General features: G+C 45.5%; 1 protein-coding gene across 3 annotated transcripts in view; it reads right to left on the bottom strand.

Moving 5' to 3' along the window:
• strbp (spermatid perinuclear RNA binding protein) overlaps nucleotides 1-20,872 on the bottom strand; it is a 47,012-nt gene extending 26,140 nt beyond the window's left edge. For 2 of the 3 annotated variants that reach the window (XM_086134337.1, XM_086134339.1), the window contains exon 1: nucleotides 19,469-19,714. The gene's annotated coding sequence lies outside the window, so the exon portion shown is untranslated. Of the gene's footprint in view, nucleotides 1-19,468; nucleotides 19,715-20,713 lie in introns of those variants that run through there. The other variant, XM_086134338.1, reaches the window with a different exon arrangement.
• Nucleotides 20,873-22,998: the final 2,126 nt, after the last annotated feature.

Here is a 22,998-nt window from a genome sequence, read left to right as displayed (position 1 = left end):
CTCCCGCTGCGTCGATTTCAGCGGGGAACAGATGGCGCCAGCCCAGCTGCCAAGCCGCCGCACCCCATCGTCCGTCATACAAATTGTACAGCGAGCGTGTTGACTTGCACGCGTGTTCGTCCGAACCATTTTAAAGTCTGGTGAGAAACACTTTTCGAAGTACGTACGCAAACATTGTCATCGAGTGCGACAGTGTCATAGCCAAGTGGTCTTTGGACTAGTTCTCTGATCCATTGACACTGAGTAGCTTAATCCCCCCCCCCCCCCGCTTGAAAGGCTTTTTGCTGTTAAGCTCACGTTTGCCAAAACGCAAAGCCGTCCACACCCACAACCGTGGCTTTGCATGCCTAACGTTTTTTTTTTTGTGTAAACAAAGACCCTCAAATGATTAAGAAGACCCACAAGATGGGGTGTTGTGGAAGAGGAACACAAACCGTGTCTATTCGGGAACGCTTGATCAGTTTTTCTACTCATTCCTACTCCCTTTCAACATGCAAACTGCGCCAAACGAAGATACCTCGAGATCTTTTGCTTTCGATATCTTTGTGATGTGTTTGGTGTTGTGTTTGTACTCGTCCGAGCGGCTGAGAAGCGCCGCACCAAACAGATGGTGGAAAAAACCTTGCAAACCTGCAATGCACGTTCTACTTTCAGATGTAGAGATGCCGCATCTCAAAACAAGATTTGTCGGTAAAAGTACCGAAATTGGTTTTAAGAAGAAAATAAATAAAATAAAATCATCTTTCGAGATGCAAGTAGCCTCTTTTAAACCACAATTTTGTGGGATCGCCCTGGCAAAGAGTAAATTGATTTTAAGGACTCGGTTTCGCCTTCCACCTCGTGAATTGATTGTCACTCAATGTCCATTAACAGATTAAAATAATAATAATAATAAATAGAATTGATGGCAAGATATTCTCAAACTATCGTTCGGAGGATATTGAAAAACGGCGCGCTTAATATCATCATCCCAAAGCCCTGCCAGTTGAAAAAGCACGAGCGTGAGGGTTGTCCAGATGTGAACTAATTCCGTAATGGGGGTTGGGGGGGGGGGGGGGGGGTTTACTCCACGACACTCATAAGCAGGCTGGCGAGCGCACGTACACGTCACTGGAAGGTATCCCGGGGTTCCAATCTCTCGGCGGCATCTTTCCGTCCATTCCCGTGACTAAAAGCAGCTGTGTGCAACTGCGGCGGCAGATGAGCAGGTACAGTAAGAAGGGTGGGTAAGAAAAAAAAAAGTCTTTGGTTTAACTTGCAGTCCGTGCCGTATTTTTCAGCCTTGTTTTCGTGCCTATTCCAACCACAAAATGTATCCTCAATTTTGTTTTTTTACTCAAGGGCACAGAGTATCAGAGGCAGGAATGGTCATTTAACCATGTTTATTAAATTACTGGCAATGGGGACTCGCTCGGTCAAGTACCGTGCGGGGTTTTATTGTTGAATTTTGTGCACTATACTCAAGCCAGTTGGCTTTTTTTTTAGGGGGGGACAAGCCAAGACAGCATCTCCGCTGCTTTAGCGACAGTCCGATGAGCGAGTCTATTCATTCAGGGTCAATTTAGGGTAGTGTGCTTCGTGAAGCGGTTTCATTAGAGACTTAAGACGACGAGACAGAGAAAAAGACAGGAAGACCGATACTGGGGAGGGCTGTCGCATTCCGACGTGAAGAAGGCGACAATGACGATGTGAATCTCATTTTTCTTTTTTTTTTTTGTACTTAGACTTTCATCTCTGTTTGTCACTGAAAAAGAAGAGAGGAATTTGCTTGCTACATGACTTCGCTTCCATTAAAAGAGGCGTGGCTTAATGGCATGAGTCAGTCTGACTTTTCACACCCCACGCAATATTTAGAGTCCAAGAACGATTATATCGTTAAGAGAAAGAAAAAAAAAATCCCGCACCCTTTTTGGTGAGTGTCAGACTTCCAAAAGGTCAAATTATCTCAATCTTTTTCACTAACCAGTGTGCAACCAAACAATTGGGGCGGGACTAAATCAATCAACCTCCTCCCTTTAACAATCAAGTCATCTTGGAAAAGAGCAACATTTGCCAGGCAAACAGCTCTTATGATCCTCGAGTGCGCTTTTTTTTGCTGGACAAAGGAAGCATCAAATTGCAAATGTGCATGGGACAATGGAGAGGGGGGGGGGGGGGAAGAGAGTCAGTAAGAGATTCGGCTTCATTCAACTTTTCCCCTTGGGATTGGTCGCCATGGCGACGGAAGCAATTTTTTTTCCCTTCAACTGAGCGTAACACAAAGAGAGAGAGAGGGCGCTGAGATACTGTCACACATATCAGCATATTAATAAGACACACACTATCGAAAATAAACATTCAGGCCGGCACAGCAGTGACTTAACCAGGCCATACCTGCCTGGTCAACGACGGAAAACACGAGAGACGGCAGTCAAAGCGGTGCCCCGCAGAGCATGCGCCCGTGACCTCTAATGGAGAGCGGTGACAACAACAAAGACTATCGAGCGACTTTATCGTCTCATTTTACAACGCAATAAGGCTTCATCTATATTTGAAAAGCCACGGAAAAGCGGACAATAGGCTGTCCTCGTCCAAGAATAGTCAACGGCGGACTTTATGTGTGGGGGGGGGGGGGGGGGGGGAGTGGCGGCGTCAGAATGGCATCGCGTTGAACACGCTAGCAAGCCTGCATGCGTCGCCACAACAGATGGCCTTGCAACCTTTGCGATGGGGCACCGCGGTCGATTCATTCATAACATGAGAATTACGCCCGTTGTATGAAATTGAGAGATGCAACTCAAAGTCAAAGTAAGAGAAATTGAGCATTTGCACGCCAAGCTATCCATCCATGGCACACCCCTGGCATGAAAAACGGGAGTCCAAAACTTTCAAAAGGGATTTGTCACCCATACTGCGGTCGTAGGCGGACTTATTTTGACTATCTGTGATAGGTGCTGCTGTTTTTGGTGAGCGGCCAAGTTCAAATAGGCTCGGAAGTTGACTTTTAAATGGCCGCGTGTTCAACGTTAATTACGGACAACAGCTAACTGCGCCACGCCGACTGTTAGAAGGATGGACACGATTCGAGGAGATGCGGGATAATTAACCTCATCCCTTTTCAAGGGCGGCCACTTAATTTGGAGAACGCCGCGCTTGGCGATTAATGGAGACGCGTTGTCTATTAAAATCGGATTTGAGCACAGTGAAGCTCTATTTGGAGTCGGTTTGTTGATTTAGCCCAAGTGTGAAAATATGCGGGTTAAAGTTGCGCTCGGCAAACAGACGCAGGTTTTCTCTGCAATATTTGTCCCCAAAAAAATATTTGCAGGAAGTCAGGCACACTTTAATGGTGATGAATTATTTATAGCAATTTTTTTTTTTTTTAGGTTTGTCTGCGCATGTGTTTGTGTGCGCCGACGGAGGGATGCTCGCTGCTGCGTTCACCCGAGCAAAGTCACAGCTTTTCCAAGGACACTGCGGCGACGGAAGGGGGGGGGGGGGTAAGAAAGACGGAGGAGAAATGACAAAAATGACCACGTATAAAATAAGTGGAGAGATAAAGGCAAATTTGTGATAGATGGCCATTAGTATGAAGACAAGGGAGGATGAGTGCAAAGCAAGCACGGCGAGGGAAGAAAGAGGCCGTTATGGAATAAGCGTACAATCAGCAACTCGGTTTCAATGAATGTGAAGCGACTTGGTTCTCTAATTCCTTTTCCGTGCGCTATACAGTGTAATGACTGTCTGCGTTTAATTGGCTTCTTACATCCACGGGGGCCACGGAGCCTGGCAGCTCATTTCATTTTCCATCCAAATCATTTTCAAATCGTATTCATGTGACTTCTCCATATAAATATAATTGGCTTGTTAAATTAAAGGCATGCAAAAAATTGAGTTAAAAAAAAGCCTTTCAATCATCCGGCAGAGAAATAAATACCATAAACAAGAAGAAAAAAAAACACCCTCAGTTCTGCCGACGGAGAGGCTATGACGTAGGAAGTTTCAAGTACCGGTAAGTTATCTTCAACTAAAAAGGAAAAGCTTTCAGTCGGATGACGCGGTGCTGTGAGGCTGAGCTGAAATATTGAATAGTTAACAATGCCCGTAGTTATTTGGTTGTTTTCGCAATCGAGTCCTGATATATATATTTATTTTTTACTTAGGAGATCCAAGATGTTTTTTTTTAATGAATTTAGGTTTGCTGAAGGACCACACAACCCATTCAGAAATACAAAGTTTGAAGTGAAACAGATGTGTGAATGTAAAAAAAAAAATTTTTAAAAAAAGACTTGATGATACAGAACAGAAAACCAATTTATTCATTCATAATTTTGTCATATTGTTATAATTTGTTGTATTAGGTCTCCCCAATTAACATGCCCCAAAAATTTTAATAAAATAATACAATCGATATTTGAAAGATGCTCCTAAAAATGAAGTCATTGATTTGCAAAACTTCTTGTTGCCGTGTTGTTTAATGGCATGCTGATTTATTGCAGCTCGATATTCGGATATTTACGTAGCATTCAGCAAACTACAAATACAAGTTGCCCATGATCCAATCCAGCGTCCAACTTTAGCGGCAGCAGTCTTAGCCCACGCCCGAACGGAGGAAGGCAACGTCTGGTTCACTACTCACGGGGATCCGCGAAACCTCTGCAGTCATCAATTATTTACGCATAAACACGCGCACACAGACCAACAAACACCCGCACTGAGATGCGAGTGGGGAAGGTTGCGGGGTGAGTAGCATAAAAGCTACTTTACGTCTACACGAAGACCGTTTACCACCTCGTGGAGAGAATGAAGCAACGCTTTAAATATTATTACTATTTTGTGATCCTGTCCATCAAGTAATCATTTCCCCATTTTCGGATTAGCATAATGCCGACATATGTCAGAGTACTGTGAATAATAATCCAAATACCGTATTTTCCGCACTATCAGGCGCACCTTCGATGAATGGCCTATTTTAAAATTGTTCTCATATATAGGGCGCAGAGATAGAAGCTTCAATAGGGGCTGCAGTTGCGTTTTGCATCCACTAGATGGAGGTACACTACGGGAATCCAATATAATACAGCTTTATTTATATAGAGCTTTCACAATCGCTGCAGCTGTAACAAAGCGCTTTACAGAACATTTAAAGTACTACGACCAAGAAATCAGAATATTGATCCATATACAAGGCGCATCGGATTATCAGGCGCACTGTCGGCGTCCGAGATAATCGAATGCTTTGTGACTGTCTTTAAATAGGTAGCTCTGCAAGTTATTCGGGAGGTGGGGCGTGGGATTGGAAGCTTGAGGCGAGTCAGGTTAGAGATCGCGGAGAAGAGAGAAACTCTTTGTTGACATCCAAATTTCATGCCAACTTGCGACTGCATGCGAGAACGAAAACAGTTCTGGATGCTCGACTTTTTCCCAAGCTGTCAATTTCAAATGTGCTGGGCAAACAACTTATTCTCTATTAGCGGCAATTTTGCATTTCATTTTGGGAGAATTGCTGCAAGCCTCAGTAGAACATCCCCGGAGGACCGTAATTCTCTGGATACCTTCCACTTGAACTTTGGGTTCAAATCAGACACGCAAGCGCAAACACGCACATAAGCACTCAATTGGTGGGTTTTGGACTCGGCGGGGGGAGGGGAAAAAAATTCCCACAACAGGGCAAGTCTTTTTTTCTGGACGTGTGGATGCCTGGCATTCGAAGAAACCAATTCTATCCACATATCCTTTCATTTGCAGGACTTGACGAGGATTTTCACGTGAAAAATCATGACGCAGCGGGACAGGATAGGACCGAGAGAATATGCCAAGATGGTAGTTGGCTTTTTTTTTTTAATAGTGGCAGGGGTCAAGCAGGTCAAGGTTTAAGAGTCACGGTTTGCTAATGATAGAACGCCAACCTCATTTCCATTCTCGCCTTCCCCCGTAAAGAGATTACAGGGTACGAAGGTCAAAAAAAAAAAATCTATAAAGTTTATGCATTTGACTTTGAAAAAGAAGACAATTGCTGGTGCTCTATTTACAAACGTTATCATGTACCTGAAATCGTTTCCAGTGAGATTTGATATCTCATCACATATTTTCATGTGTCCAACCCTGACAGCAATTAAACTCAAGAAACTGGACGATCTCGCCGGACGGAGTCCGATGCCGAAATAAGTGAAAGGCATTCAAACAGAAGGACGCCAACCGTATCTTGGAAAGGATTATCCAGAGAGATAATATGTAGCTACGCGCATTTGACAACTTTGGAGGTGATCCCGACAGCCCCTCAAGTGCGAGGAACGCACGCGCGCAGCATGAAAACTCACGTTGGCAAGAGAGCGGGGACCAATGCGAGTCTCCGTGGCGTGTTCTTTTTAAGTACTCGGACCTTGTTAAAAGGGAGCATGTCTGAAGTGGGTGTTGGTTGGGCATAATGGACTCTTCTTATTATGGCGAGTTAAACGGGATTCCAGCCTTAAGTTGCGTTTATTGCTCCGATATAAACATTCTACGCCAAGCGGCCACAATTCTATAAAACCCGGCTGGTAACTGCTGTTAGCTGGATGCGCCTGGCTTTATTTTACACCTTGAAGGTGACACCGATTTCTGCCGACGAGCTAAAACACGAGACACAACTCGACGCCGTTTGGCCAAAGGCCGACGAACTTGGCCGGCACGCTGTGAATCGATGCGAAAATTGATGGGGGGACTCTTAAAAATCTCTGATGAGGAGGTCTGACTCACAAAAAAAAAAAAAAAAACTGGAAGACACTCGTCTTGTTTTTTTTTTTTTTAATAAGCTACATACAGCATAAGCACTCTGACCCTGTTTATTGTTATTCCAAGCTCAGCCTTTCTGGACCATATGCTGCCTTCCTCATTAAAGAAAACAGGCACGCCATCTCTCTCCTTGAGTAAAGCCTGATGAGTATCCGTCTCTGAGTCACGATACCTATTAGTGTTGAAATAAAAGTGGCCAATTCATTTTCATGGGTGTTTGTGTGTAGTCTCCGTTCGAAATGTATTTGTATGTGCGCACCCTTTTTCGTATACAGTGGATATAAGAAGTCTAAAAAAAATGTAAAAACAAGAGACAAGGATGACGCATTTCAAAACTATTTCCACCATAATTGTGTCAGGTTTCATCTTCTGAAGCTTGTGTATGTGATTTGTTGTGTTGTTCTTTCTCCCTGGCATGTGGCCGCTTACCAGAAGACAATCTTGCAAAGTTCCTTTTTTCTGACCAATCAGCAAAGTGTGCGGCTCCGCCCACTGCGTTTTCGACCTGCGACCGCGAGGGTGTCAAGAGTGGCGCACGTATCACTTACCAGTGAAACAAGCTGCTGATAGGCGGCACTCTTAAAAGAAAAAGAAAAAGTCCGACCTCTCTCTCTCGCCACTAGACACAAATAAATCATCCATCAGTGAGCCCCAGTGGAGACGTGGAAGTTACAAAGCCATGACTGTTTCCAAACACTGCAGTTAGCACCTGCAACTCAACGCGGATACGTTCAGGAAAGTTGAACCATGAGCTTCATTAAAACTCATTCAGTACCAGCCAATTCTTGACCAAGTCTGAAAAGACGTTTAAAACCGTCTTTGGGAGTGAATGAGTTAACAGTTCTGTTGTATGTATGTATGTACATATACACTGTACAAGTAGACTAGACCAGTGAGGGAGAACAAAGATGTCTTGTGTCAATATCAAAATGAGTGGCTAATTTCCGAGGCTTCATACTTCATTCCAAAAGGCAGCCCAGTCATTTCCCCCTCATTCATGGTTGCCATAGCGACAGCCTTCACTTTGGGAAGGGTGAGACTTTACCATGGTGTCAGTGTGTGTGTGTGTGTGTGTTTGTGTGCGGTCCGTGGTGTAGGGAGACGGGTGGGGTGGGCGGGGGATCACACTTTCTATCTGTCAAGCCTATATTCACACCGCTATTTGATGCCTTGGACAGCAGGGTGACAGATACCAGAGAGCGGAGGCCCTTCGACAAAATTAAGTGTCATCCCGTTCAACCCGGCACGTGAAGAGCAACAACCTGACTTCTTTTGCTGGGGGAAAAAGGGCTGAGACGGTATTTATTTTCGAATCAGCAACTCTGTGTGCATTGTTATTAGGATGACAGGGAAAAAAAACAAAAAAAACTAATCCGGCAATTTTGAGCGCATTGAAAGGATTGCTTCATAAATCCAAAGGCATAATTCAAGTCATTTTTAAGAGGTTCCAAAAAGCATTCTGGATTTATTGCCGCCCCAAAGGAGGTTATGTTTTAATCCCTCTTTGTTAGCAGAATTAAACGGTATTTTCGGTATTTAAAAAGATAAAAGGTTTTCACAAAAGAAATTTGCATGTTCATGCTAACGTTCGCATTCCGGCATACTACATTTCAGTCATTGGCAATAAGTTAACGACTTACTCCTCATTTTTTGGGCGGAAGTGAGAGAAGTTCTGAACTCCTATTTCCATGCCATAACTGAGATTCCCGTTGTCGATGTGACTTTGGACTTCTTGATACAAATGAGTTGCTTTTGAACGACAGAAACGGCAACGCTGCCCCGCAACCGGCAAATGCGCTCTCCATTTTGGTTCACTTGCTTGAAAGGCACAATGAACCGACCAATCTCCTCGCCGATTAATATTTGGTCATTTTTTGCACGTGCTGTTCAGTAAAACGTAAACGCGGTGAAGTCCGATTTGGATCACGAGAAATGGTCGTGCAAATAAATATAAGCACGACATCGGATTTCGACACTAAGACCTGTTGTGAAAATCCATCGTGAGGTGTGAGAGTATGATTACAACGCACGGACACTCGGGGTTGGGATTCATTTCTGGAGAATTATCCTCTCGCAAGGGGCGTTTTCCTCCGTCGATACTGTACGCGCAAGACGACGGCAACGACATCAGCACGTCGCTAAAACTCCCACCACCTGCCCGGCAGCAGACAAATATAAACGCGGTCCGCTCTTACGCGGCTATTTCTTTAATCTCGGCGAATCGCTCAGCTTCTGTCTGCGTTCTTGCTCCCCGCAGTCAGGCCATCCATCATCATTAGCGGGTGAATAGACGACCTGTCGACACCTGCAACTACACACTCTCTCCTTTAACTCTCTGGAGAAGAGAGGAGAGGAGAGGCTTCAAATAAAAGACTATGTCAAAAAATATATATATTTTTTAATTAAAGGAAGCCACCCCCCCCCCAACATCCCAACTATCGCTGAAATCGAAATGACGAACGATCAATACAGTCACCTATCTTGTATCGACTAGCGGCAGACCGGAGGCTAATATCTTAATATGTCTCAATTGGTGCAGAGCAAATTAGAGCATCTCCAAATCAATTCAACAATTATCCGGCAACATCCTCACTTCGACGCCATCGCTCTCAAGTCGAACGTCGTATGGATCTTTGAAGGTCGTGCCACTTCCACAACATTAAATCACCTCTTCAACTGTTACTTTACTAGCAGGCGGTAATAGTCTGGTCCGGGCTCAGACATGCCAAAAGGAAGCGGGGCGGGGGGGCTGTAAAGTCGCGCAGAGTAGCAATGCCAAGACATCAGACTTTAGCTCAGGAAGCATGTTAACAATTAACCCTACAAGCCTGTTTTTGTGTGCATAGCAAAATCATGAAATTTTGAGTATATACATACACACACACATTTTTAAAAAAACATCTCCTATGACACAGGAAAATCTGTACCATGAATAATAACATCTAATCCCCTGTCCAAATGACACACTTTGCAATTGACCTCAACTCCCAAAATATTGAGCTATCGACGGCGGCAAGGAGCCGACGAATCTCGGTAGAAGGCGGGCCAACGGAGAAAGTTGAAAGGGCATCAAAGAGCTTAGATGGAAGATACGGAGCAAAAAAAAAAAAGGGGAGCGGAGAGACGGGAGGAGGACGAGCAGAGGACAAAGTATTGTCTCCTGTTAATATGTAAAAATAACTCTGCTGCTGCCTGCTGGAGGAGCTAACTGGGTCACACAATTCCCACAGAGGGAGAAAGAGAGAGAAGGAGGAAAGCGGTATCGCATTGATTTTGTCTGTGCCATCAACGTAAAACATGTCAGTCTCCCACAATCGTGAGAAAGCTGGGAGGCGCCATGAAACGTTTTAGGTTCAGGCATCTTGAAATCCGAGCGCTTTATTATCGAGCCACCTCATCCCGCTTTGTTCAATTTTCCTTGCTTTGTTTTCACAGTCACCTTGCTCACTTTTCTTATGCGCCGCTCCCCCCCCCCCCCTCCCCTTTCATCGACAACTAATCCTGCGCATTCCAAACGAGTTGTGTGATGGAAGGGAAAACATTGAAATGCACCACCGCGTTGAGCATCTTTGGGCACGATTTGTGCCGGTTGCAGCGCAGATTGAATGTCATGGACCGCGGTCCAGATTGCACCAACGATTTCATCGGCAAACACGGAATCCGGAAACTAATGTCGTCATCGCTACCCGATGGAGTATCACGATTCCATTTTGGGAGGAGTCGATGTTTACTTACAGCGACTAATCAAATAGACGATTGCCTTGATATAAACGACTGGCGATAAATAAACTAAACGCGGCTCCTCGTTTAAAAATAAGCACGCGGATGTATCCGGATCCAGTTGTGTCCGAGGAATCGTTTCCCCGTTGCGCCGGCCAACAAAGCGGCAATAAGGTGAACTCATAAAGCGTTAATGAGTATGCTTCAGCAATTCTGAGTGGTAATTAAAATGTTCACGCTGACAAAACGCTGCGAGCATGCAACTCGTTTCGCAAGCGCTTTTTTAGCGTGTGTGTGCTACGGAGGAGACATATTTGCGAACCGAGCGTCTACATATAAACGGCTATTTTCCCTTCCGACTCTGGCATCCCGATCACGTGATTCCGATCGCTTGCTCAATCGTCATCCAAATTGATAGAACGATTGTCCCGAGTTTTCAATGTCAAACTGTTCAGCGCGACGCACCGCTCATATTTTAAGTGTCGTCGAAGTGGATCGAACCACCGCCGCCGCCACCGTTGTTGTTGAAGATGAATCAGAGCCTGAAAGCAATACAAGCCAGCGTGCTGAATGGATTAACCCAAAGTGCTGCTCTGAAATTGGCAGCGTTGCATCTTAGCTGGCTGAAAAGGGCCAACAGAAATAGCCGGGCTGCCTGAGCTGACCTCGCCACAGCGCGCGCAATCCAATCTGCATTTTGCATCAACTGCGGGTCGACGATGCCAAGACGGGCATGTTGTCGTGGTCGGAAGGGGAGTAAAATACCCGCATAAAATACGCACAGGCTAATCGGAAAATCACGGTTTTATGCAGAGGTTATCTGTGCACTGCTCACGATTGCCAGGGGTCTCATGACGGATCGTAGACAGATTAGCATACGCGTAAATCGGACAGTCTGGCAACGATGGCGCCGGTTTAATGATTGCGAGGGTTTCACAACACCAGATGAAAAGCCGCGGAAAGAGATCATCTGGCACAGAAGACATGGTCAGTAAGGAAACGATTTTGACGCTTCCGCACAATGAATAATCTCAAATTTCTCATCCCGATTATCGCGTCTAAATCCAAATGTTGAGAGTTCAGGAAAGGATAAGCCGAAATACGGATACACGCGCCAAATCAATACTTACTTCTTTTTCACAAGCCATTTGTGTTATTTAGAGGATGACTGTCGTATTTGTGACCGAGTGCGTATGACTTTAAAAAGGTGTGGGCTGAGCCCGGTGAGTGACGTGTTAAAAGGCTATTAGCTAGCCTGCTTGTTGAGACTTACGTGCGGCTTATCGGAAGCTCGTGTATGAATGCGCTTGCCTATTTATTTATTTTTCTTAGCATTTGTTCAATAAAGTGAGTAGAGCTGTACCGGTGGCCGTCTACTCTTCACCACTTCACAAACATTACAGTACATTGCAGCTAGCAATGGTTAGCGAGATGAATTAGCTAACGTTACTTTGCGCAGGCTATCGTCGAGGCGCTAATGTGGTAAAGCGTTGACCGCGGTTTATCTTCCTTGCGACTCTTAACTCATTCAGTACCAGCCAATTCTGGACCAAGTTTGAAAAGACGTTTAAATACGTCTTTGGGAGTGAATGAGTTAAGAGTGAAATGATCCCAAATTTTCTTCCTGGCTCGCTTCATCATGTCAACATATCTCGACACGGGGGAAAAAAAACAAAAATGCATCCCTGCGAAGCCTCGACGCAGGGACTTTGCTTCCGTCTTTCTCATACTCTTCATTCCTCTACATACTGTACACGGAGACGTGAATGCTATTGTCGCGCTACAGTATCGTTATTGCTTGTGTCTTTGCCGACTGCCCGCTCTGAAAGCAAAATAACAGCAGATGGTGTCGATGCGGCGTTCCTATGCGATTGCTTTTTTTTTTGTTCTCTCTCTTCCCTCGCAGCCTCGTACCGTTGAGATTCTGACCGTTATTAAAGCCTGCGATAAGGTAGACAATCACTTAGTTTTTCAGCACCATGGACAGCTAACGCTGCTAATAAACAGATGAAGTCGACAAGAGGAATTAATTACGACAGGACGCGTAAATGAGCAGATAGCGGCGGCCTCTTGCTTTACTTTCACCCTCTTGTTAGGCAGCTCCGTACTTGCTGAAGTTTTAACATTCCAGACAGTCAACAAGCTCATTCGTGACATTTTCAGACCCCTTTTTAGCACATTTCAAAGATCACGTTTGCTTCCGTGACCGATGGGGCGTCAGAGTTCATAGATTTTCGCAACATCCTGAACACCGCAAACGCAAAGAACAGTGGTCGGGTCTATTGAGACGGAGAACACGGGCGGGGAGTTGGCGGGGGATGCTGGCGGAACACCAATCAGCCTTGACCAAGCGTCAAGGATCCGGATCAATGACTCATTTGCGAGTGAGCGACATCGTGAAAACCCGGACACTCACTAAGCCTTTGCGTCGGGGTGGCGCAGTGCGATGCTGAATTCACTCCACAAAGTGTTTGAATAAAACATCCAGCAAAGGTTAATTTGATACACATCTGCTCGATAACATGAGGAAAAAAAAAAGGAGACCGTTTTGACTCGTGGAAAGTCAACTCGAAATGGAGAGAAGCCAAACAAGCAGCCGAGTGACAGCGGCTCATGAAGCGGATGCGCGCGCTCAAGTGAGACGACGATATGGCTCCAAAAGATCTCTGGAGAAATACGGCGCAAGCTTCAGTGCGAGCTTTGTTCATGTGTTGGGGCTGTGTGCTCGCTCTGTTGCTTCCACTCCGTTTTATTTCCTCCCCGCAGCAAATAAGACAAGTCGGAGAATGCCATGTTTCTGCCCATGGTACACGTAATTGCACAAAGCGGCCATTAAAAAAAAAAAAAAAAAGATCTTTCAAAACAATACACTGGAATGTAAGTTGCGATCGTTGAGATTTCCACAACACACCACCGGCGCAGTCGACGTGACCTCGGTAAGACTGATTGATTGGCGGGTTTGAAAAGAAAGTAGCGGTAAAGCCGGAAAACATTTCAGCATCGTAAAAAAGAACAAAAGCTGTCGCCGTTTCTTTCTTTATCCTGTTTTTCAAAATACGACGAGGAAATTGTCTATGACACGTACCAAAGAAATACGTTAGGAGAAGACAGGTGTTAAAAAAAAAAAGTTAACCAAATCCCTGGCTTCTATCAGAAAAAAAAAAATAAAACCTCCTCCTCGTCAAACTTACAGTCCAGCTTTTGATCAATAGCATACATTTGTACAGAAGCACATATTATTTTAAAACTCATTCAGTACCAGCCAATTCTAGACGAAGTCTGAAAAGACGTTTAAAAACGTCTTTGGGAGTGAATGAGTTCATGGCTATCCTCTGCTATCTGCGTGAGTGTGTGTACAGAGCGGGCGAGATGAACCCCATAAATCCTCCTTTATTAGATAAATGTCCTAATCAGATAAAGGCAACTCTCTCTCTCTCTCACACACACACACACACACACACCCAGGGAACCTCGCTGATAATCTGCACGACCAATTATTGGGGGTGGGGGGGGGGGGTTGATTCGCCACAGCTTAACATGAAAGCGGCAATTCATCTGCTGACAACAGTCAAGAGGTCACAGTGGCAGAGAAGAAACATTACGCGTCGTTACACGTGGGTGCACACACACACACAAAAATAAATAATCTTAATATGTCACTGTTGAAGTCAATCATTTTCTCCACAGTTTTTTGAAGGGGAGTTACAACATGACTCTGTACTTATTGTCAGCGCCTGGGTGCCTTGCTCTATGGCACTGCGACAGCGGTACCCATTTGTCAAACCATAACAGGATTCAACCTGGCACACATCCAGTTCAAGTCCGAACATGGTCCGCTTGCTTTAAGTAGCCTGGTTTTCCGGGAGGCCTGAATGAGGGTAAGCTCTGATTTCCCTGGTCTAAGCTCTTTTCAACACAACGAAAAAGGAGAGGAGGAAGTGAACGCGGTCGAACGTGACAAAAAAAAAAGGGGGGGGGGGGAATGGAGAAAGCACGGTGAGATAAGGATCCTGTTTAAATGGGTTATCAAGACGCGGACAAGTTGTGTTCCAAGGCACCGCTCAGAGTGTGAGAAGCATGTGCAAGCGCTGACACGGCGGGGCACAGAAAGTGAGAGCACAGATTGGCTCTCCGACAGCAGATCCAACTGTCACAGTAAACACATTCCTCCCCCGTCAATTGTGCTTCAGATGCAGAAATGTCATATTTTAGATTCGCGCAACAATCACGTCAACAGAGTCAAGTTCGTTTCAATGTTTATTTTAGAAATCAATACTTCAGATGTCTCGAAATGCACAAACATGCTTTGGCCACGGAGTGTCAAACATGAGAGACAATGAAAAAAATATATATATAAATATATATATAGTGTGTTTATTTTCACAGCTTAACTGCCAACCTGTTCCAATAGTGAGTTTGTCGGGTGCTCGCCAGGTCATTTTGGGTGCTCGTAGTGACAAGAGAAGAAGGATGATTTTAATAAGGTCGACGACAGTACGTCTTCGCAGTATAATATAACCTCAAGTCGTCAAACTAGGATTTTTTTTTTTTTTTAATTTTTTGACAGTGCCATTTCATCCATGCATGCGCTTGAGAGTGGTTTCAGCATTTCGGCTATTATTCAACAGGGCAACTACAAATGCTGGGAGAGGCCGCGATTTTTCACCAGCGCGACTGCGAGGGGCACACTTGAACACACTGACAGTCAAGGATTCCACATTGCCTGTTCTCACTTTCTTGCCGGCAAGTAATGGGAGACTTGGATAACATCACTATGAGGAAATGAAATGAAGAAAAACTCGCTCGCACGGCACTCCAAACAGAACATCTATTTTTCACTCCCTGTTGACGTTTACTGTAAAACTGATAAAACAAACAAAAAAGGAAAAATGATCACCCCCCCCACCCCGACACCGTATAGCAATAAATTACGCAGGCGTAATGCTAACAAGTAATCATACTTAGCATCTATATTAAGGTGATTTTTTTTTTAAAGCTATAACCATCTTAACTCTACTCCGAGACATACAGAATGTTTCCTGCTGCCCTGTGGAGCTTTGTAAGTTTTCTCTGCCTACAGTTGATATATGCATGTCTTGATATATAATCATTTTAAGGAAACATGCCTCAGCCGAGGTTCATGTGGAGGGTGAGAGAAGTTTTTCTTGTGGTACAGGAAACCTTACATGGCCAACCTTCCACACTCTCTGACTCTGTGCTTTGTGTGTGTGTGTGTCTGTGTGTGTGTGTGTGTGTCCCACGCCTTGTCTATGTCACTGCTGGATTCCTCACCGAGGTGAAAGGAAACAGGAACTGCTGCAGTGGCAGTTAGGAGAAGAGTTACCCCCCCCTCCCCCTCATCCCCACCACTCCACCCACCCCCCTTTGGTCTGGATGTGTTGATGGCTCAGTTCCTGAATCAGTTGGAAAGATGTTTCCTAAGCCTGACAAAAGCGAGCTGGGGTTACAAGGAAGTGCGTGTGAGCGGGTGTCAATTAACGCCGTTCAACTGAAACGAGATCTGTTCAGATGGAAGACCGAGAGTCCAAAAGCGAGTGCATGTGTTATTTTGTCATGTTGAACAGCGTAAACAACACAACGCAGTCACGTCACCTGCCCTTTGTTTACCCTTTCCTGCTGTACGGCGCCCGTGGGACCCTCAACCGGCTCCCTGACGGGCTTAGCAAAGCCTTGGCAACCAGCTGCCGCGTCGGCCAATTAGGAAGGCTTTTACTATGGCGGCGGCCAATTGAATTAACGCTACATTTCCCTGCCAGATGAGATGGGAGATGTGCTGCCGTGTGCTAAAAATTGGAGAGCTGCTGGGCGGACTCCGGTTTCGCTGACAGGCAGCGGGCAACCGAACGCGCTCCAACTGCAGAGGCACTCCCGGCGTGTGCGCAAGTCGTGCGCGGTATCAGTCTGCGACACGCCAACCTGCTTCAAGCGGGACGTTGCATGAATTAATCCAAAACGGGATTGAAACAGATGCTCGATCAATGGGGTTTTATTCTTTGCCAACATTTTTTGAGTGCCGTTATCTGTCGAGCTGTCCATCGGCTGTTGATGCGTTTGCTACAATGTGTCATGCCAATTGTATGTGTCCTTAATCTGCAGAGCTGGACCGCATTCAGTCCATCTGAATAAATCCATTTTAAAATGCACTGCAACGACCCACTCATAGCGGTTCAATGTAACCCCCCCCCCCATCCCCAAAAATAACCCAAACCTACAACAATGACCTTATGTGGCACGGAAAACGTATTAGCGCTGATAAATTATGCCGGTGTCGCAACATCTAAGAAGTGCAAGGTTTAACAAGACGCCGTCACTCATTTTGTCTTTGGCGAGCATAAATCAATGTCGAGTGTCCAACTGTTGACCGATTTAAAACAAACAAAGCACTCATGCAAGACAACAGCTCTCGACTCCTCAAACATCCGCTGCAAGACACCATGCCTCAATTAGTCGCCAAGTGAGTCGTCGACTTGAACAAATAAATGCCTCTCCCTCAACAGATGCATTCTTTGTTCTCGCATTGAACATCAGCGGTGTAACAAACCATTTCGATACACGTATCAGACAGTATTTATTGCTCCTCAGATTTTTCAGTACAGCGCTGAACTGAAATCGAAGGACATCATGGCAGTGGGGCATCAAGTAGCGTGACAAACTCAATTAAAATCAACACGGTCTTAAAGCTGGCTCAAAAGGTGTAAACTAAGAATAAAATTCATATTATACTGGTGAACGCTAGCATTTGAAGATGAGTTTAAACCATTCAGAGATATTAACCCATCCTCCATTATGATTATTTTTTTTATCTACGAATCAATCAAACGGGAAGTCAAGTCAAAACCTTAATTCCAATGATATGTTATATGACGGCTCAGCTTGTGAACGTCACATGACCAAACTCATAAAAACAAGAGCAACTGTGATGTCATTTCAGTCGACGGCAAGTTGCAACATGGCCGCCCAGTGAGGTGGATCAACACAGGTGGATTTTGCTGCTCAGTTCATACTCCGCAAACGCAATTTCATTCAGAATGCCATTTTACATTAGTGGGGGGGGACATAAAACATATTCCTCTCAAGAACATTTCTGACTTGAAAAAAAATTTAAAAAAGCTCAATCTGACACTTAACTAGAAAGAGCAAAATATTGTGAGGCAGTTCCACATTCCATTTCAATTGTAACATGAAAGCAACAATTTTCTGTCGACAGTGTGTACAAAGAAAGCTCCTCTTAAATAAACACCTGTAACTCTCTGTTGCTGAATAAATAAACACAAGACAGAAAAGCAGGAGACCCATGCACAAGTCTTACAAAGAACCCTAATGGTGGAAGTAAAAACGGAAACTCAAGCATGAACGTAGAGGCCCAAATAAACGCGGCTAAAACCAGTCACCCCCCCCCCCCCCCCCCCCCGTTCTGCTTCACAAGAACAACATCCACAGAGCACACCACAAGAGCAACATTGTATGACTTACAAGTAACAACCAAACAGCCCCGACATAAATCAATGTGCCAAGTGAGGCCGGGGCGACGGGGCCAAAACAAAGACACCCCACATTTCGAACATGAGCGGGGCAGGTGTGACCGGTTGCGTGTCGCACCCGGGTGGGACCGGGTGGAGCTAACCGAAATAACCCAAACGGAAACGAGCCATTAGTCACAAAAGATTTGTTCACTGTTAAACGCTAGCTCACATTTAACACGCTAGGCTCTAAGCTGGCCGTATTTTTGGCCACCTTGTTTCATTTTTAACAATTTTGGGGGTCTGATTTTTACCCTTGGCTCTATTGTTGCCACTTTTGGCCAATTGAAACACATGAAAACTACATTTTTCTAGTTCCTTGTTGTCTGGTGAATCATGAGATTTCGGTCCACTCCCACGGCCCTGAACAGGATAAGCGGTTCAGATAATGGAGGGATGGATGGATTTCAGTTCTGAATCAGCAATTGAAAAATTTGTGTTTTTTACATATTAGGACAATGGAATTGATTTCATGTGACAGTCTTAGGGCATCAATTGCTTAGTGCACTCCTGTGACGCAAATGAATGACACCATTTTTAATTTTATCAAGTGCCACTCGTTATTTCACAACAGCCCCTGCTGGCCAGGTAGGGGAATTACATTTTAATTTAAGAAGTGGAAGCTCCCTCTGCTGGCTTTCGAAGGACTGCAGTAGTCTTTGTGCAAACAGTGGTAGCTTCACTGATTTGTGAACCGACTAACAAGCTTTTTGACATACAAGCCGCGGCTCAGACGATTTTGGATTGACTTACAAGCTAAAAAAAATTGTGATCGTTTGCGCATTAAAAGTGTTTGGGCTGCACTGTGTGGTGGAGGGATGATTGTGTTTTTAATAACAGTTCCTCTGAAGCGGTGTGTTTTCGAGAAGCGCAATCCTTCCTCAACCCTGTTTTAAGTGCACAGGTATGCAAACAAGCTGGTTTAACAGGGCAAGAGTGCAATTCAGCGTTTCTCAGGGAGAGGTGAAAAGATCAAGTAAGGAAGTAACCTCCGCGCGATCAAATTGCGCAGGCTTTGATTGAAAATATCATGCAAAACACGACGAATGGAGACATAAGTAAGCAGACAAAATACAATTAGCGCTGGATCTAATTTGGGCTTTCAGGGCTTGACAGCGTGCTGCGGAAGTGCAGCGTCAAAACACCTGCAGTGCAAGATTCACAAGGCATTTCCGGCTTGTTAAACGACTCTTTAACATTTTGAGGACATGCTGCAATCAGTCCAAATTGTTTTCACGTTACGACATAAACCAGGGTAACTTTGAGTCAGGTTCCTCTTTTTTTTGTTGTTTAATTTCGACACGGAAACGCGCACAAATACTCTTAAATGGAAAGAAAAGGGAGACGACAATTTGCACGAAACCAGGAAATAATTATTAAAACATAACAATTGAACTATACGATATAAAACAAGCAAGCCTTTCTGTATACAAACGAAACATGAAACAACTTACAGCTATAGCTGCGCTGAGGTGTGTGCGGGGGGGGGGGGGGGTGGAAGACGTCGGAGACAAATCAACGTAGAATCCAAACGGGTTAAAAATGACCAACCAAAAATAAACACTCCCCGTTAAAAGAGAAAAAGAAAATGTGTCGGTGTCCAAGAGTGCTACGAAAAGTGGCCACCAGCCGGCTTCGAGGAGCGACAACCCGTTGCCGCCTGCTGGTTTCTCCTTCTGCTTTCCGAGCACCGAGATGAGGTTCCCTTGAGATGAATGGTGCAGGGAGTGCGCATGCGCACACTCGATTTGCTCGGAATTGCGCACACGCACACGCTCGGCGCGGGCGCGCGCGCGTCTACTTGGCTCACTGTGTGGTAAGATTTTGCAACAAATGAAACAAAAACTAAATTATTGATGAATTCTTTTTTTTTTTAATGAACATCGAAGTCAGGCACAGAATATGTTTCTCATTGACCTTGAAAAAAAACTTTATTGCACTGCCACATGTGCCAATGTTTGATGAACAAGACCAGAAGATTTCATTATCCTGCTACAGAATTCGAGCGTCTGGGTAATTCTGATGCTCGATGACTTAATTTAATAGAGAATCGCACAAGTTGACGCCCCATTTTTAGATAAGTGGTCATCAAATTAGGAGCTTTCTTCACTGGCACAACGATCTTCTTTTGTGCGAGCCAAAAGTCACGTCTCTGGAATGTGTGTGCAAAGGACCGTTTCTCATTTGTTTTGATCCAAAGGGAAGCATCCTCCTCTCTCAGACAGTCTTATAAATAATTCATCTTGACCCTGCTCTCCTGCATGCTTTTCATGCAGCACATTCACACACACGAACTAAACGCACACTCGCCCTTGAGCATCCACAGATTGGTGTCAATCCACGCAATTAAAACTAATCTCGGGGCAAAATAAAGTTCGGGCAACATTTTTCAGCATCTGCAAATGAGAGGCGAGCGTTCTAGCAGTTCGGTGCAGGGAGGTGGGAGGATTACAAGGCTTCTGTCAACTATCAATAGCCTCGATGAGACGGGGGGGGGTTGCACGAAGGCGCAGACGGTAACGGTGCGATCAGCAGATGATGTGTCCTGTCCGTGAATCATCTGAAGAGAACCGGCGTGGGACCATCGAGCCCCCCCCCCCCCGCTCCTCATCGCCACTGTCCCAACATAGCCCAGCCTGAGCCGGACACGCGCATGCGCGACAGCGTGCACGCCAAAGAAAAAAAAAAGCAGCAATTACCTGCGCGAATGTCCCCCGACCAAAGGTTCGTTCAAGCCTTGCGGTTGTTTCCTCTCCACTCAACGCGCGGGGGCTGGTGCTGCTGCTGCTGCTGCTTGTCGCCACTTGGACGGAAATTCACGCGACGGGGATTTGTTCACGTGGTCACGCTTGTGGTTTCTAATTGGACTAGAAACGCGGACCGTCTGTCAGTCTCATCGCACCAGCTCTCGAACTAACTATCCGCCTGTGCAGCTCCAGGGTTCTGTGCTCCAATGTGGATTTTTCATGTTCTTGTGTCCTTTAAGTGCATGCGTGCCGTTTTATAGTCAATATAGTGCACACACATGAGCTTGAAAATGTGTGTTTTTTAATAGCATAGTTGAGAGCTGTAAACAAAGTAAACCCCTGCACTAAGCAGTTTCAGCATTGCCGACTGTCAGGCATGCACACAAACATACTACACTCATGCAACCACGGCACAGCAGCAGTCAATGGTGCTGGAATATTTTTAGCTTTCATGTGGGTTGCAGATGCGGGTCGGCTCCAGCCGGCCTCATCAACCAGAACGGCGGCAATATTCAAGGCCTTAATTTACTTGTGTGCAACATTTACCTGTGTGCATCCGACATCTAGCTCTTATGGTGGCCATAAATCCTCCCTCCTCCCTCTTGACTGTCCTCCAGAACATGCTTTTATTTTTATTTTTTGCCATATAAGAATAAAGTGTAATTGCACATCCAATACAGTAGGTGGCAGTGGCGGTCTCGTTTTTTTTCAGGTAAATTAATGCATGCCTGTAATTTTTTTCTTCTTCCTGAGAAGCACCGAAGAAAATTACATGAATAAAAGGTTTTGCGATGGCCACAGTTTGATCCCGGAACTAATTTCTTCCATTTCCATGACTTTCCATAGGACCGGGGGTCAAGCAGCATCCCGGATTGTGTCGGACCTCAAAGGTATCACTGTCTTACAAGTGAAGGCTTACGGAGTTGCAGGGTGACGGCCTTATTATCCAGGAGAACAAAAGATGAGACGGGAGCAACCGTCCCCCTCCTCCCCTTCTATCCTCTCATCCACCCCCATCACAAACGCCTGCCATCTGACTCCTCTCTTTTTTTTTCTACCCCAACTACAGCAGCACACCTATTCTTTGACCCATCGGTTGGCGACGTGGGTTTGATTGTGTGGAGAGAAACAGACGGCCGGTGCCATATTTAGGCCTGTGCGAAGAACAGGCTTGATTCATTTGGTAAGATGCCACCTGGATACGCGATCACAAGTGGGACACAGAGGAGAGCTGGACTGTATTTGTGTGTGGAAGTCTTGTTGGGTTGGCCAGAACCTGGACGGACGGACGGGCAGCAGATGGTGTTGCTGGCGCACGAAGCGGGACGCTCACCAACACACATGTAGGCAGCCAAAAACATTAATCTGCATTTCACATTGCGCCACCCCTCCTTCCCCCTCGCTATTATTTGTCTTATCAATCACGCAAAGTTGCATCGACCTTCTAAGTGCTTTCGACGACCACAATTTCCAATTTAGTATCCTATTAGAAAAGTTTCCTCATTATACTTTGGGGGAGATAAGATGTCTCCGCCAACAACGGTATCATCCATCTTTGGAAAATTATCCTTAAATACCATTCAAAATGATATTGCCGAGGTGTCCGACAGGTGAACAGATGCCCACACGGGAAGCCCCGAGCCAAGATTCGAACCAAGAACCTCAAAATGGTCATGCAACTGTGCTAAGCATGAAACCACTATGCTCCTCCCCTCACAAGATGCATTGTGATTAAGATCACATGCATGAACAGGAAATAGTACGGCAATTCACAAAGCCCTTCCCCTGCGCACACACGTACACACCCACACAAACCACAATGTGGTGTTGAGCGGGGAAATAATCCGGTGGTGTGAACATCTGTTGTCTGTGACAGGTGATGGTAAAGTGAGACGAGATTGGCGCACCCACCCAAGCACGCGCGCACACACACACACACACACACACACACACACACACACACACACACACACACACACACACACACGTTCTAGCTGTCCATCATGTCTGATGATGACACTTGCTCCAAGGGAGGGGAGGATGGGTAGGGGGGGGGGGGGGGGTCAGCAACTCTGTCGCTGGTGCCACTTCTCGTGGGCATAGAGACCGATTCTTGAGCCGCAGACTCGACCACAGATGGAGCAAGGGAAACCGGATACCAGGGGGGTACCAGCTGCCCGCTGGTGTCGTTGAATGCGTTTCTCGGTTCGTCTGGCTTGGTTAATTTTGTGTATTTC

This window comes from Hippocampus guttulatus, chromosome 17, assembly GCF_054856545.1.
Source record: "Hippocampus guttulatus isolate MCC_2025c chromosome 17, RoL_Hgut_1.0, whole genome shotgun sequence".
Taxonomy (NCBI): Eukaryota; Metazoa; Chordata; class Actinopteri; order Syngnathiformes; family Syngnathidae; genus Hippocampus; species Hippocampus guttulatus.
The sequence above is the reverse complement of the archived record's forward strand: the minus strand, read 5'-3'. Positions and strand labels throughout refer to the sequence as shown.